This window comes from Giraffa tippelskirchi, chromosome 1, assembly GCF_054371585.1.
Source record: "Giraffa tippelskirchi isolate mGirTip1 chromosome 1, T2T-mGirTip1v1.2.pri, whole genome shotgun sequence".
Lineage (NCBI taxonomy): Eukaryota > Metazoa > Chordata > Mammalia > Artiodactyla > Giraffidae > Giraffa > Giraffa tippelskirchi.
Genome location: NC_137275.1, coordinates 121,129,844 through 121,142,327, shown reverse-complemented (window position 1 = coordinate 121,142,327; position 12,484 = coordinate 121,129,844). Strand labels below are relative to the sequence as shown.

The 12,484-nt window shown below is 35.2% G+C and overlaps 1 pseudogene across 1 annotated transcript in view; it reads right to left on the bottom strand.

The window, feature by feature from the left end:
* LOC145507560 (solute carrier family 71 member 2-like) overlaps nt 1–12,484 on the bottom strand; it is a 130,618-nt pseudogene that overhangs the window by 36,612 nt on the left and 81,522 nt on the right. The window contains exon 3 of the transcript XR_014054932.1: nt 9,823–9,885. The product of XR_014054932.1 is annotated as a solute carrier family 71 member 2-like (transcript). The remainder of the gene's footprint in view (nt 1–9,822; nt 9,886–12,484) is intronic.

Sequence of the window (12,484 nt, the reverse complement as noted above, 5' to 3'; positions counted from 1 at the left end):
CAACTCCCAGCGCTTGCTCAAACTCACGTCCACCGAGTCGGTGAGGCCATCCAACCATCTCATCCTCTGTCATCCCCTTCTCCTGATCGTTGCCTTCAATCTTTCGGGGCCTTTTCCAATGAGTCAGTTCTTTGCATCAGGTGGCCAAAGTATTGGAGCTTCAGCTTCAGCATCAGTCCTTCCAATGAATATTCAGGACTGATTTCCTTTAGGATTGACTGGTTTGAGCTCCTTGCAGTCCAAAGGACTCTCAAGAGTCTTCTTCTACACCACAGTTCAAAAGCATCAGTTCTTCAGCCCTCAGTATTCTTTATAGTCCAACTCTCACATCCATATATGACTACTGGAAAAACTGTAGCTTTGACTAGATGGACCTTTGTTGGCAAAGTGATGTCTCTGCTTTTTAATATGCTGTCTAGGTTAGTCATAGCTTTTCTTCCAAGGACCAAGAGTCTTTTAATTTCATGGCTGCATCCACCATCTGCAGTGATTCTGGAGCCCAAGAAAAGAGTCTCTCACTGTTTCCACTGTTTCCCCATCTATTTGCCATGAATTGATGGGACCAGATGCCATGATCTTAGTTTTTTGAATGTTGAGCTTAAGCCAGCTTTTTCGCTCTTCTCTTTCATTTTCATCAAAAGGGTCTTTAGTTCCTCTTCTCTTTCTGTCATAATGGTAGACACGGCCTTACAGGCTCTAATTTGACAAAATAGCAAATTAAAGCTTATTGTTGAATTAAATGCAATTATCTAATAAACTTTTTAAAGCATACAAAGAATGGCAATTACAACTCACTTGAAGCAAAAATACATGAATTTTATACTTTATACAGCTATTATAAAAGCACCAAGCATAAGCTTTCCTTAACATAAGCATCTGACAAATATTTGACTAAATAAATGTGTCAATATCATTAAAAAGTCTTAAAACAAAAAATTCTTTTTGTTTTGTTTTCCTTCAAATATTTTAATTAACTCTGCAACTCAGTATGAGAGAAAAATGGTACCCATGAAAAATAGGATATAGTCTTTTAACTGCTTCTGAAAACTTTCATTTTTCCATGAAAAAGTTCACATCTGATGACATCCTTTATAAGCCACAACGACGTACAACATATAGACATGGATTACCCCCAAATTATATACATTCACTTTGAGTTTTCATACAATATTTTACTAATAATGACTTTCATCTCTTTTCATTTTTTAAAAGGAGATCAAAGAGAAATTTTCACACTGATGGAATTGTTTTCATTTATGTAACTGACAAATGCAAATTTTTTCACATAAAAAATAGTCCTAAAACAAGAATCACCTTTCAAACCCAGGACACATTATACCCTACACAGTACACGGCTTTTCTTCCCAGGGTGCACAACAATCACTTTTATAGGACAAATGACAAATATGACACACTCAAGTCCAGGAAAGGTGATTTGAAAAGCATGAGGAAGGTCTAAGAACAGCTAGTAATCCTGAAACTTCAGGGAGAGACCAATATGGGCAAGAGGGCTGAAATGCTTTCTTTTGATTGAGGGAGCAAAGGAGATGGGTATAGGGAAGATTCACTGAAACAAAATTTGAATTAAAATATAAAGGAACAGACTGTTTTCACTTAATCTTAGAAGTAGTAGGGCCATTACTTCAAATTGATTCCAAGAAAAAATAACAGCACTTCTACATGTCAATCTGTTCTATGCCTTTCACACAAATGTCTTACCCTATGAGAAGGGTACTGCTAGGGTAAGTAACTAGCCTAAGGCTCAGGGCTCATAAGCAGTAGAACCAGGATTCATCTCAGGCTGAGGTGGCTCTAAGACCTGAGACTAACCCAGCCCATAATTCAAATCAATTATCACACTATTTTTCTTACTAGCATTTTAGTGTCTCTGTCCTGAAGCACACAAAGGACTATACTTTACCTACTTGTGAATTCTCTTAAGCATGTTTCAATAAATGTATAAATTACCAGTGTGTTATAAAACAATATTTAATATTTATGAAGTCATCTCTCTCAAGTAGGTTGCTTTACAATTTTGTTTACAGATAATTAAAAGGATAGGTTTTATCCAACTTCCTGTCCAAATTAAGGAAGCAAGATTATTGTGTATGTGTGTGTATGAAAAACACTTCTGTACTTAGTAATACTGAAGAGTAGCTAAAAGGGGACTTTAAAGGTATCTTGTTTTTTATTTTTTAATTCTTAGAGACATCAGTCAACAATTTCTCTGTGTGTTTGTGCTATGCACTGGTTGATGATTTAATTCATTAAATAGCAGGATGAGACAGTTCAGCAGTAATTTCTAGGATCAGATAAACTCTTGACATATTAAATGTCCCTGTATGAGTGTTCAGGCAAAGGATCTACACAACCATCTCCTTGATCAGACTTAACCATCCAGTCTAGACTGAGAAGAAGCACTGCATGTGAATCCCTGTGGGCAAGCCCTGGGATGGATTGCTGGGTCTTCTACTTTCCCCCTCTTTCAGCCTCTTGCTGTGATGTCAAAGCTAGACAAGAATAAAGCAGCATGCTTTAGAGGCACTTTCTTCATACTGATTGACCCAGCTATAAACCAATCCTGGACATCCAGCCCACTTAGTTTTAGTTAGTTTGGGACACTGATGAAGATATCTAGTTTCTTAATAAGTATAAAATAAGCTAAAGAAGAAAGCTTCAAGAAGTTTCAAGGTGGACACTGGGCAATCAGACCAACTCTCTTCATGAAGAATATTATTATTCACTCCATCTGTTAAATCCAGCAGTAATAACTTGACTTCATCTACTAAGTCAAACCACAGCATCTTAGCCTGGTTATACTTCCAATGAAGTGTAGCCAAAACTACTTCAGTGGTTAGTTTTATGTGTCAGTTTGGCTAGGCTATAGTACCCAGTTATTTAGTCAAACACTAGCGTGGGTGTTGCCATGAAGCTAATTTGTAGATGTGGTCTAACATCTACAATTACCTGGCTTTAAAGGGTATTTTTGCTGTTTAGTTGCTAAGTCATGTCCAACTCTTTGCGACTTCATGGACTAAAACCCGCCAGGTTCCTCTGTCCATGGGACTTCCCAGGTAAGAATACTGGAATGGGCTGCCATTTCCTTCTCCAGGGGCTCTTCCCAACCCAGGGATTGAAGCCATGTCTCCTGCATTGGCAAGCAAATTTTTCACCAACGAGCCAGCCACAGGGAAGCCAAAGTAAAGGGTAGTAGTATCCTCACTAATATGGGAGTCTCATTTAAGTCAGTTGAAGGCCTTAATAGGGAAATCTGAGGTTTCCAGAGGAAAGAATTCTGCCTCAGGATTGTAGCATCAACTCTGGCCAAATTTCCAGCTTGTCCTACATATTTCAGACTTGCTAGCCCCACAATCATGTGAGCCAATTCCTTAAAGTAAGCCTCTTTATATATATTCTATTGGTCTTATTTCTCTGGAGAACTCTAACATAACTTACTGCTAGTCACATAACAATGTCTGCCATATATTTTAATTTCATAAAAATAAAAATTGCTAGTGAAAAAATGTGAGTAGGACTTTGAAAACCTGAGAAGTATGATTAAGTATAAGTTATTCCCTTTTTAACTGTTAAGATGAACAGGTACTAAATTAATAATCATTAAAATGAGAGGATTAACACAAAATAAATTTCATTATTGAAAAATTAAGAATTGAACAATCTTTATTAGAAAAATAAAGAACTTGAAGGCACTTCATAAAAGTAGCCAGCAAATAATGTAAAAATATCTAACCTCATTTGTAATCAAAGAAATACAAATAAAATTACAGTGAGACATCATGCTCAAGCTATCAAATTGGGAAAGATCTGAAAAGTAATACTTGTACTAGAGCATGGTGAAACAGATATACATATTGCTGATCGGAGTGTGAAATGGCACAATTGCTCTAGGAGATAATGTGGTACTATATATTCAAGATTGTTTAAAATGCTCACACTTTTCTACTCACGTTATAGTTTTACAACTCTATTTCTAAGGAAACAATAAAAATATATAAAGACTTATTTTAAAAATTTACTCAGAATTATCTTCAATAGTTTTCAATTAGAAATCACTTATATAGGGAAATGGATAAATAAATTATGGAATATTCATACAATGGAGTAGCATATAACCATTGCAAACAATACACATAGTTTTTACTTTGCATAGTAGTATAGAACTGAAAGAAATGACTGCAAGTGAAACTATGTAGTTATTTTAATCAATGGGAAAAACTGATTCATTCTTTGCCTTTCAGAAATTTTTGTCAGAACACTGAAAATTCTTTCACTATCACTTATAAATGTCTAGTGAAATGAAGGGATGACCTGGAGGAATGGGATGAGGAGGGAGGTGGGAGGGGGGTTCTGGAAGGGGAAAACATGTACACCCATGGTGGACCCATGTCAATGTACGGCAAAACAAACACAATATTGTAAAGTTAAAAAATAGATAAACTAATTTAAAAATAAAAAAAAGGAAAAACTAGTATTTATTTAGTACATTGTGATTTAAAGCATTAATAATTAAAATGTTCTTTGTAAAAAAAAAACATTAAGAGTCATTAAGACTAGCGGTTGTCTTCTTTGAAAGTCTTATAATATATGATGCACATATCTTCTATGAACTGGAAAACTGTCATATGCCTTTCTAGGTTTGGATAAGATTCCAACATATCACTGGATCAAAGAGGCAACACAACATACGTTTTGCTATACATGCATGAACTAACAGATGCACAGTGAAAGGTCACCAACACTTTGAAATGTCACAATGGGTTATGATGTGCCTCTGTTATTTATATAGTGTTTTGTGGACTGAGGAGTTAGCAGCTGTTTATATTTTATGCAACTACTCACAGTTAATACACATGGTAATGGAAATCTGAATTGTGTGTTGGGAGACTTGCTATTTAACTGAACTGTGGTAACTGAAATTTGTGTGTACTACAACATGCAAAGAGAGGGCTGCTTGTACTTCATGTAGTTTTAATGTCATGGGGAAATTAGTAAGGTATAATTAGTAAATGCTGATATAAGAAAAAAAAGAAACATAGTTACAGTCTCTAAGTAAGCTGGATCTTGACTTTATCAAAAGGACTAGAAAAAAGACTGGAAGAACTTTTAATTCAACAATATTTGTTGTTGTTTAGTCGCTAAGCTGTACCCAACTCTTTGGTGATCCCATGGACTGTGGCCCGCCATGCTCCTCTGCCCACGGGATTCTCCAGGCAAGAATACTGGAGTGTGTTGCCATTTCCTTCTTCAGGGGATCTTACAGACCCAGGGATCAAACCCACATCTCCTGCACTGGCAGGTGGACTCTTTACCATCTGAGCCACCAGGGAAGCTGAGTGCTAAGAACTATGCTGGGGACAGCAGCGAGGAAAGTGGACAAAAATCCACGCCTTTAAGAAACTTTCAGTCTAAAACAGGAGGAGTGAGGAGAACACAATAACAAGATAAAGATAAAGCAAAATATACAGCATGTCAAAGGAGAGAGAATGCTTTGGAGAAAAAGCAGAGAAAGAGGATTAACAGTGATGAATGAGAACTGGACACATTACTCAAGATGGGAGTCAGTGAAGCCTTCACTGAAAAAATAATATCCAGGTGAGGAGCTGAGGGTTAGGAAGTAAAGCCTATCAAAACCTGGGAAAAGCAAGCAGAAAAAAACAGTACCTGCAGAGCGCTCAGGCAGAAATAGGCTGAGGAAGTTGTGGCTGCAGCAAGGTCAGTAGGAAGTGGAACAGAGTAGAAGGATGCTGTCAAGAGAAAATGGGGTTTTGGGTTGGGTTGTTAAGAAGAGTGCCACAGGGACTTCCTATAGGTCCAGTGGTTACGAATCTGTGCCTCTAATACAGGGGACAAAGGCTCAATCCTTGGTCAGGAAACTAACACTCCACATGCTGCTTGGCACAGCGTGTGTGTGTGTGCGTGTGTGTATGTGTGTAAACATATACATATACACACACATACATACACACACACACACACACACACACACACACATATAAAAGAGAGGAAGAATGCCACAAACTGGTTTATATTTTATCACGATCTCTACAAAATGGCTTCCCTGGTAGCTCAGTTGGTAAAGAATACACCTGCAATGCAGGAGACCTGGGTTTGATCCCTGGGTCAGGAAGATCCTCTGGAGGAGGGCATGGCTACCCAATCCAGTATTCATGCCTGGAGAATCCCACGGACAGAGGAGACTGGTGGGCTACAGTCCATCAGGTTGCAAAGAGTCAGTCACGACTGAGCCACTAATCACAGTACACACAGCACTGAAAGGGGGACAAGTACAGTTTTGATGATGGTTCTGTTTTGAAGTAGAATCACAGAATTTGCTAATGGATTGGGTTTGGGATATGTATGGAAGAGAAAGAAGACTAATTCCAGGAATTTTGGCATAAGCAAGAATGCCATGACAAGTAATTAATATGAGGAAGACTTGTGAGTTGGTCAGGCTGGAGGGGAAGACCAGGAACTTAGTTTTGGAGCTGTTAACTTTCAAATACTTATTATGCAAGGAAGTAGAGATGTCAATTAGGCAACTGAATATACCAAGTCTAAAGTTCCAGCCCAAGGTCTAGGAAGATACTTATTTGAGAGTTTCAAGTCTTAAGTCTGATGACATCATTAAGGGAGTAAGTACAGAAAGAAAAAAGAAAACTGTCCCTGGCTTGAGCCACTTATCTGACAGAAGTCTAGGAGATGAGGAACATAAATGACTTGTCAGAAACAGGGTTAAGAAAGAAGTTAATTTGAAAACACAATTTTTAGAAACTCAAATTACTGTATGACCCAGAAATTCTACTCCTAGCAATGTACCTATGATAAAGTGAAAACAATGTCCATATCAAAACTTGTATACAAATGTTCACAGCAGCATTGTTCACAATAATATAATTAAGAAACCAGAAACAACCCCAAACGTCCATCAACTGATAAATGGATAAACTGTGGTTTGGATACAGAGTGAAATATTGTTTGGCCGTAAAAAGAATAAAGTACTAATAAGAACTACAAGTGAACTTTGAAAACACCGTAAGAAAAGAAGTCAGTCATAAAAGACCATACTGTATATTCCATTTATGTGAAATGTCCAGAACAGACAAACCCACAGAGACAGAGAGCAGATTTGTGCTTGCTAAACACTAATGAGGTTAGGGAGGAATGAGGAGTACAGGATTTCTTTTTGGAGCAACGAAAATGTGATAAAATTGACTGTGTTGATGGCTGCACAACCCTGAGTATAATTAAAAAACATACATACACTTTAAAGGGATTACTTGCATGGTAGGTGAATTATATCTCAATAAAGCTGCTGCAATAACCAAAACCACAAACAAACAACCCCCCCCAACTGGAAAATTCACAAAACAGAACTGGTTACTCGTGTATACTTTATTGATGCTCACCCCAAATCTAAAACTTCTCTTCCATGCATTATGATAGTAAACTTACAAAGTGAAAGTTAACTGTAGAAAATCTACAAAGATGAACAAAATATATAAGGAAGAAAATTAAAAATCATCCATAAATCCACATCCTTTCAAACTTCAGGTTATTCCTTTTTAATCATTCCCCCCCACCCCCCGCTTACTTACATTTATTTTGGTCACAATAAAACTGAAACCCTACTATATTACATTATATGGCTATACTACACGTATCTATTCTAATTTTAAGGAATTTAAAAAGTTTCTACATGTTTACTATTACAAACAGTCCTTTAGCCGAATCTCTAAGTAACTCAATTTGAGAAGAACAAATTTCTAGAAATGCAATCATTTGTTAAAATATGTGGATATTTTTTTAACTCTTAAAATACTGCCTTCCAGAAAAGCTATACCAATTTATCCTCTCATCAAAAGTGCAAGGGGACACAATTTACCACAAATTGAACTAGTTCTTGTCAGTTTAAAATTTTTTACCAATGTGCATGAAAACATATTATCTTATTTAATTTGGGACTCATTTCTTAATAGTGATAAATTTATTTTCACATTGACATCTTTTGTAAACTGCCAGCTTACATCCTTCTTTGCTCTTCTGGGATACTAGTCATTTTCCTACAGTTTTACTTTGAGAATGCTTTTATGTATTCCTCCTTCTATAATAAATAATATTTTGTCATTTGTATTTTAAGTTTGATGATGGTGGCTTTGACTTACCAAAATTAAAACATTGATGTAAATGACTCAATCTTTTCATTTATGAATAATTCTTATTCTAAAAAAGAAAGTCTTTCCCCAAACTGGTGAGAAAAATGGTCATCAAGCTTTCCTTCTAACAGATTCTGTTCTTTATTTTTCTTTGCAATATTTACTAAGTATTTAACACATGAATGTAGAATGCTAATAGTTTTACATATACTAGCTCATTGATCTTTCTCATTGCTTTCCAATGAAGGGATGATTAAATTATATGACTAAGGTAACTGTTAATAAGATGCAGAACAGAAATTTAAAGCTAAAGGAATATAAAGCCATATTGTTCCACTGTGCTCATATCCATATTAAGACATTTTAATAGAGCTATGCTTGGCTACAGGGTTCTCTCATTATATCCTCATCTGAGAAACAACAGCCAGTTACTAAAACATGTAACTCCTTAAGTTCAATAAATTGAAGTTCAATAGTTGCTGAAGTTAAATAAGTCCTGGTCCACACCCTTGAATCAACTTAAATACTTTTTGTTCTATGTTTTTTTACAATAATATTGTGGGTGTATCTAAGTGAAAGTATGATAAACATGCCACTTGGCTTTTGGACACAGACCAAGTTGGTTTTATTCTGTAGAACCAGACTAAAATAGATTTTATTAGCTCCACATGATAAAAGAAAAAGATCTACAGAGTAACTTTCAAAGAATCCACTATAATGATAAACTTATGTAGTATTTGTAATCAATGCCCTCTCATTAAGTTTTTCTTTTGATCATGTAGACAAAACTGTTCACAATCTAGTGCTTAAATAAAAAACACACCAGATTCTTGATAATATTCCTCTTCTCAATGAGTATTAAAAATGTCTTATTTTACTTTATTCAAACTGTCCTGTTTTACTTATGTTATTATTGTAAGCATTCTCAAATTCTTTTTGAAAATAGGCAAAGAATAAGTAGTATTCATTACAATTAATGTTGTTCAAAGCTATGCATTCAGCAAATTCCTCTGACTGAATTTAGCAAAGTACTATGGTATAATTTTAAGTGTGCTGTTCAACACAACGTAAAATTATGTAGACTGATATTACCTAAGTTGAAAAGAACAAATTAGATGCTGCACACATATACTTTACTACAAATTGGGACTGGAACACAGCATTATATTTTAACCCCTTATTTATAAGCTTTTCTGACAAATATCACATTAAAATTTAAACAATGAATTAAGGCTAATTATGTCAAGTGGTTGAGAGCTCAGAAAGTTGTGTCTGGAACACCAGCCCTGCAATAAGACTTTACATCCAAGTAAATCTTGATGACTCCTTCAATCTCAAAGTCTATCTCAAAAAAAGACATTAATACTTGACCGATTTTTAAGACTGATTTTATTCTGTGAACAGAGGAATTAAAAGTTCACATAATTATACCCTTCATATTCTGCTCTGTACATGTTAATAAAAATAAAGTAGTGGCTTATGGATTTGGGTTGTGTTTTATTTTGACTTTGATAATTCAACTAAAAATTTGATTTACAAAATTTACAAATGGTAATAGTTTTCCAGAGTCCTATTTAAACTTCCAAAGTTAAGCTATCAAGGATTCCTGGCTTTGGTTTGTTGTGAACCAAACAAAAATTGTTCTTACCTTTACACCCTGAATGAGACCATTCATGAGGAATGTGTGTTGAGGAAATGTTTCATGTAGAACCTACAAAAAGCAAACAAACGTCAAGAAAAATTCTAAAGTAAATGAAAGGGAAAGATTTCTGCCTTTTGTTAATGGCAGACTAGGTAACTAAACACCAGAATGAAAATGTTAAGGAATAATGAAATATGGAAAATGTCTTAAAAGTATGACAAGGTAACAAGATAGTGAGGCAGAAATCTTAATAAAGAACCTAAAAAGGCATGCCCAGGATTCAGTTGCTTTTGCTACAAAAGCACAAACAATTTAAAGGATATACTGCAAAGAGTTACTTAAACTCAGTTATGAACCTGCAGCCCAGCTTCATGTTACGGACCTAGTCCAGGAAACCTCAAACCTTAAATTTGGATTATACTGATCCAGACTGGTAGCCTCTCCAGATGTTTAGAAGAAAAAAATCTCAAGTTATTTCTGAAAAGGCCATCACCCAGGCTTCACATCAACCATACATATACTTTCTCAAATATAATGACAAGGACATAATCAAAGGTAATCAGATACAAAAGTAAATAAGACACCATGAACAAGAAAACAGCAAACAATACATAACAAACACTCAAAGACCTCATGTTTTGGAATTATTTAACAGACTTTAAAATTAGCATGCTTACTGTGTTACAAGACATATAAAGTAAGCTTGAAACTTTGTAGCAGATTAAAAGAACAAAAAGAAAGTCTAGAACAGAAAAAATTAAATTAAAAACTCAATGGGTTACGTTTAACAAGATTAAACACAGCTTAAGAGAGAATAACTGAACCAAAAAGTAGGTCAAGAGAAGTTATCCAAAATGCAGCAGAGACAAATAGACAGGATCTAAGAGAGAAAGTAAGAGACACAGAGGATCCAATAAGAAAGTCTAACAATTTAAACTAGTCCAGTGATAACAGTGAGGCAGAGACAATATTTTAGAAGCCAATGACTGAGAATATACTTGAATCAATGACAGACATCAATGAAGAGATTAAAGCGACCTATCAAATTTTAAGCAGTATAAAAAGAAATCCATATTTGCAATCAGATTAAAATTATAGAGAACCTTAAAAAAATTCTTTAAAATAGAAATAACAGATTGCTTTCAAAGGAACAACAGTTAAGACTGACATTTTTGAACTGAGACAAGGAGTATGCTATTCTATCATCAGTATAGTAAGAAAAATAAAACAAATGCCAACCTAAAATTGTATACCCAGTTAAAATGTCCTTTGACACAAAGGCAAGTATCCACATTTTTTGATTTGGCAAAAACAAGTTTACTAACTTATACGACTGAGTTTACTAACTTATAGACTCCACTTATAAAAAAAATACTTCCAGGAGAAGGAAAATTATAGAGGTATAATTAAGGTTCAAGATGCAAAATAAAATAAAGATCACGGAAAATGGTATATGAATGAACAGGGATGCTACAAAACAAAAATAATGGGTCTTATAGTTTTTATTTTCAATTATACAGAAGTAAAATATTTAATTGGATTTTACATAGAGCAGTGTGTACATGACCATGTAAAATGGACAGCCTACAAAGACCTCAGTTGTATAGCATGCGGAACTCTGCTCAATGTTATATGCTTGCCTGCACGGTTAGAGAGGTTTGAGGGAGAATGGATCCACGTATATGTATGGCTGAATCTTTGCACTATTCACCTGCAACTACCACAACATTGTTAATCAGTTGGCTATATGCCAACATAAAATAAAAAGTTTGAAGTAAAAAAAAAAAAAAAACTTAGAGAATGAAATGACAACCCACTCCAGTATTCTTGCCTGCTAAGTCCCATGGCAGAGCCCTGGTGGGCTATATAGTCCAAGGGGTCAAAGAGGCAAACAACTCTTTGTGACTAAACAACAAAAACAAAATAATTAATAATATTCATTTACCCCATTTATGCTAATATGCAGCACATCGTAAAGGAATGTTTAAGGAAATCAACCCTGAATATTCATTGGAAGGACTGACGCTGAAGCTGAAGCTCCAATACTTTGGCCACCTGATGCAAAAAGCCGACTCACTGGAAAAGACACTGATGCTGGGAAAGATGGAAGGCAAAAGGAGAAGAGGGAGGCAGAGAATGAGATGGCTGGATAGCATTACTAATTCAATGGAAATGAACTTGGGCAAACAATGGGAGACAGTGAGAGACAGGGAGGCCTGGCATGCTGAAGTCCATGGGGTTGCAAAGAGTTGGACATGACTTAACAACTGAACAATAACATGTTAATATTATACAAAATTAAAGATATTGATTAATAGTAGACTTGGATAAGTTTGCATGTAATGCTATAGAAACCACAAAAATAACAGGAATAGAATACTTCTAATGTAATAGAAGAAAAATTAGTCTAACTATTCAATGCAAATGAAGGCAAAAAGGAACAAAATGACAACTTAGAACTGCAGTACATAGAAAAAAATAATGAGCTAATTGAATTCACATAGACTTAATACACCAGGTAAAAGGCAAAAAAAAGTGTAGCCTAAAACCAAATTTTAGACAGAATCTGAATCACAGGATTTGGAACCAAAGGATCACTTCACACATACTGGGTTGGCCAGAAAATTCCTTCGGTTTTTAAGTAAAAATAAAAGACACATTTTTCATT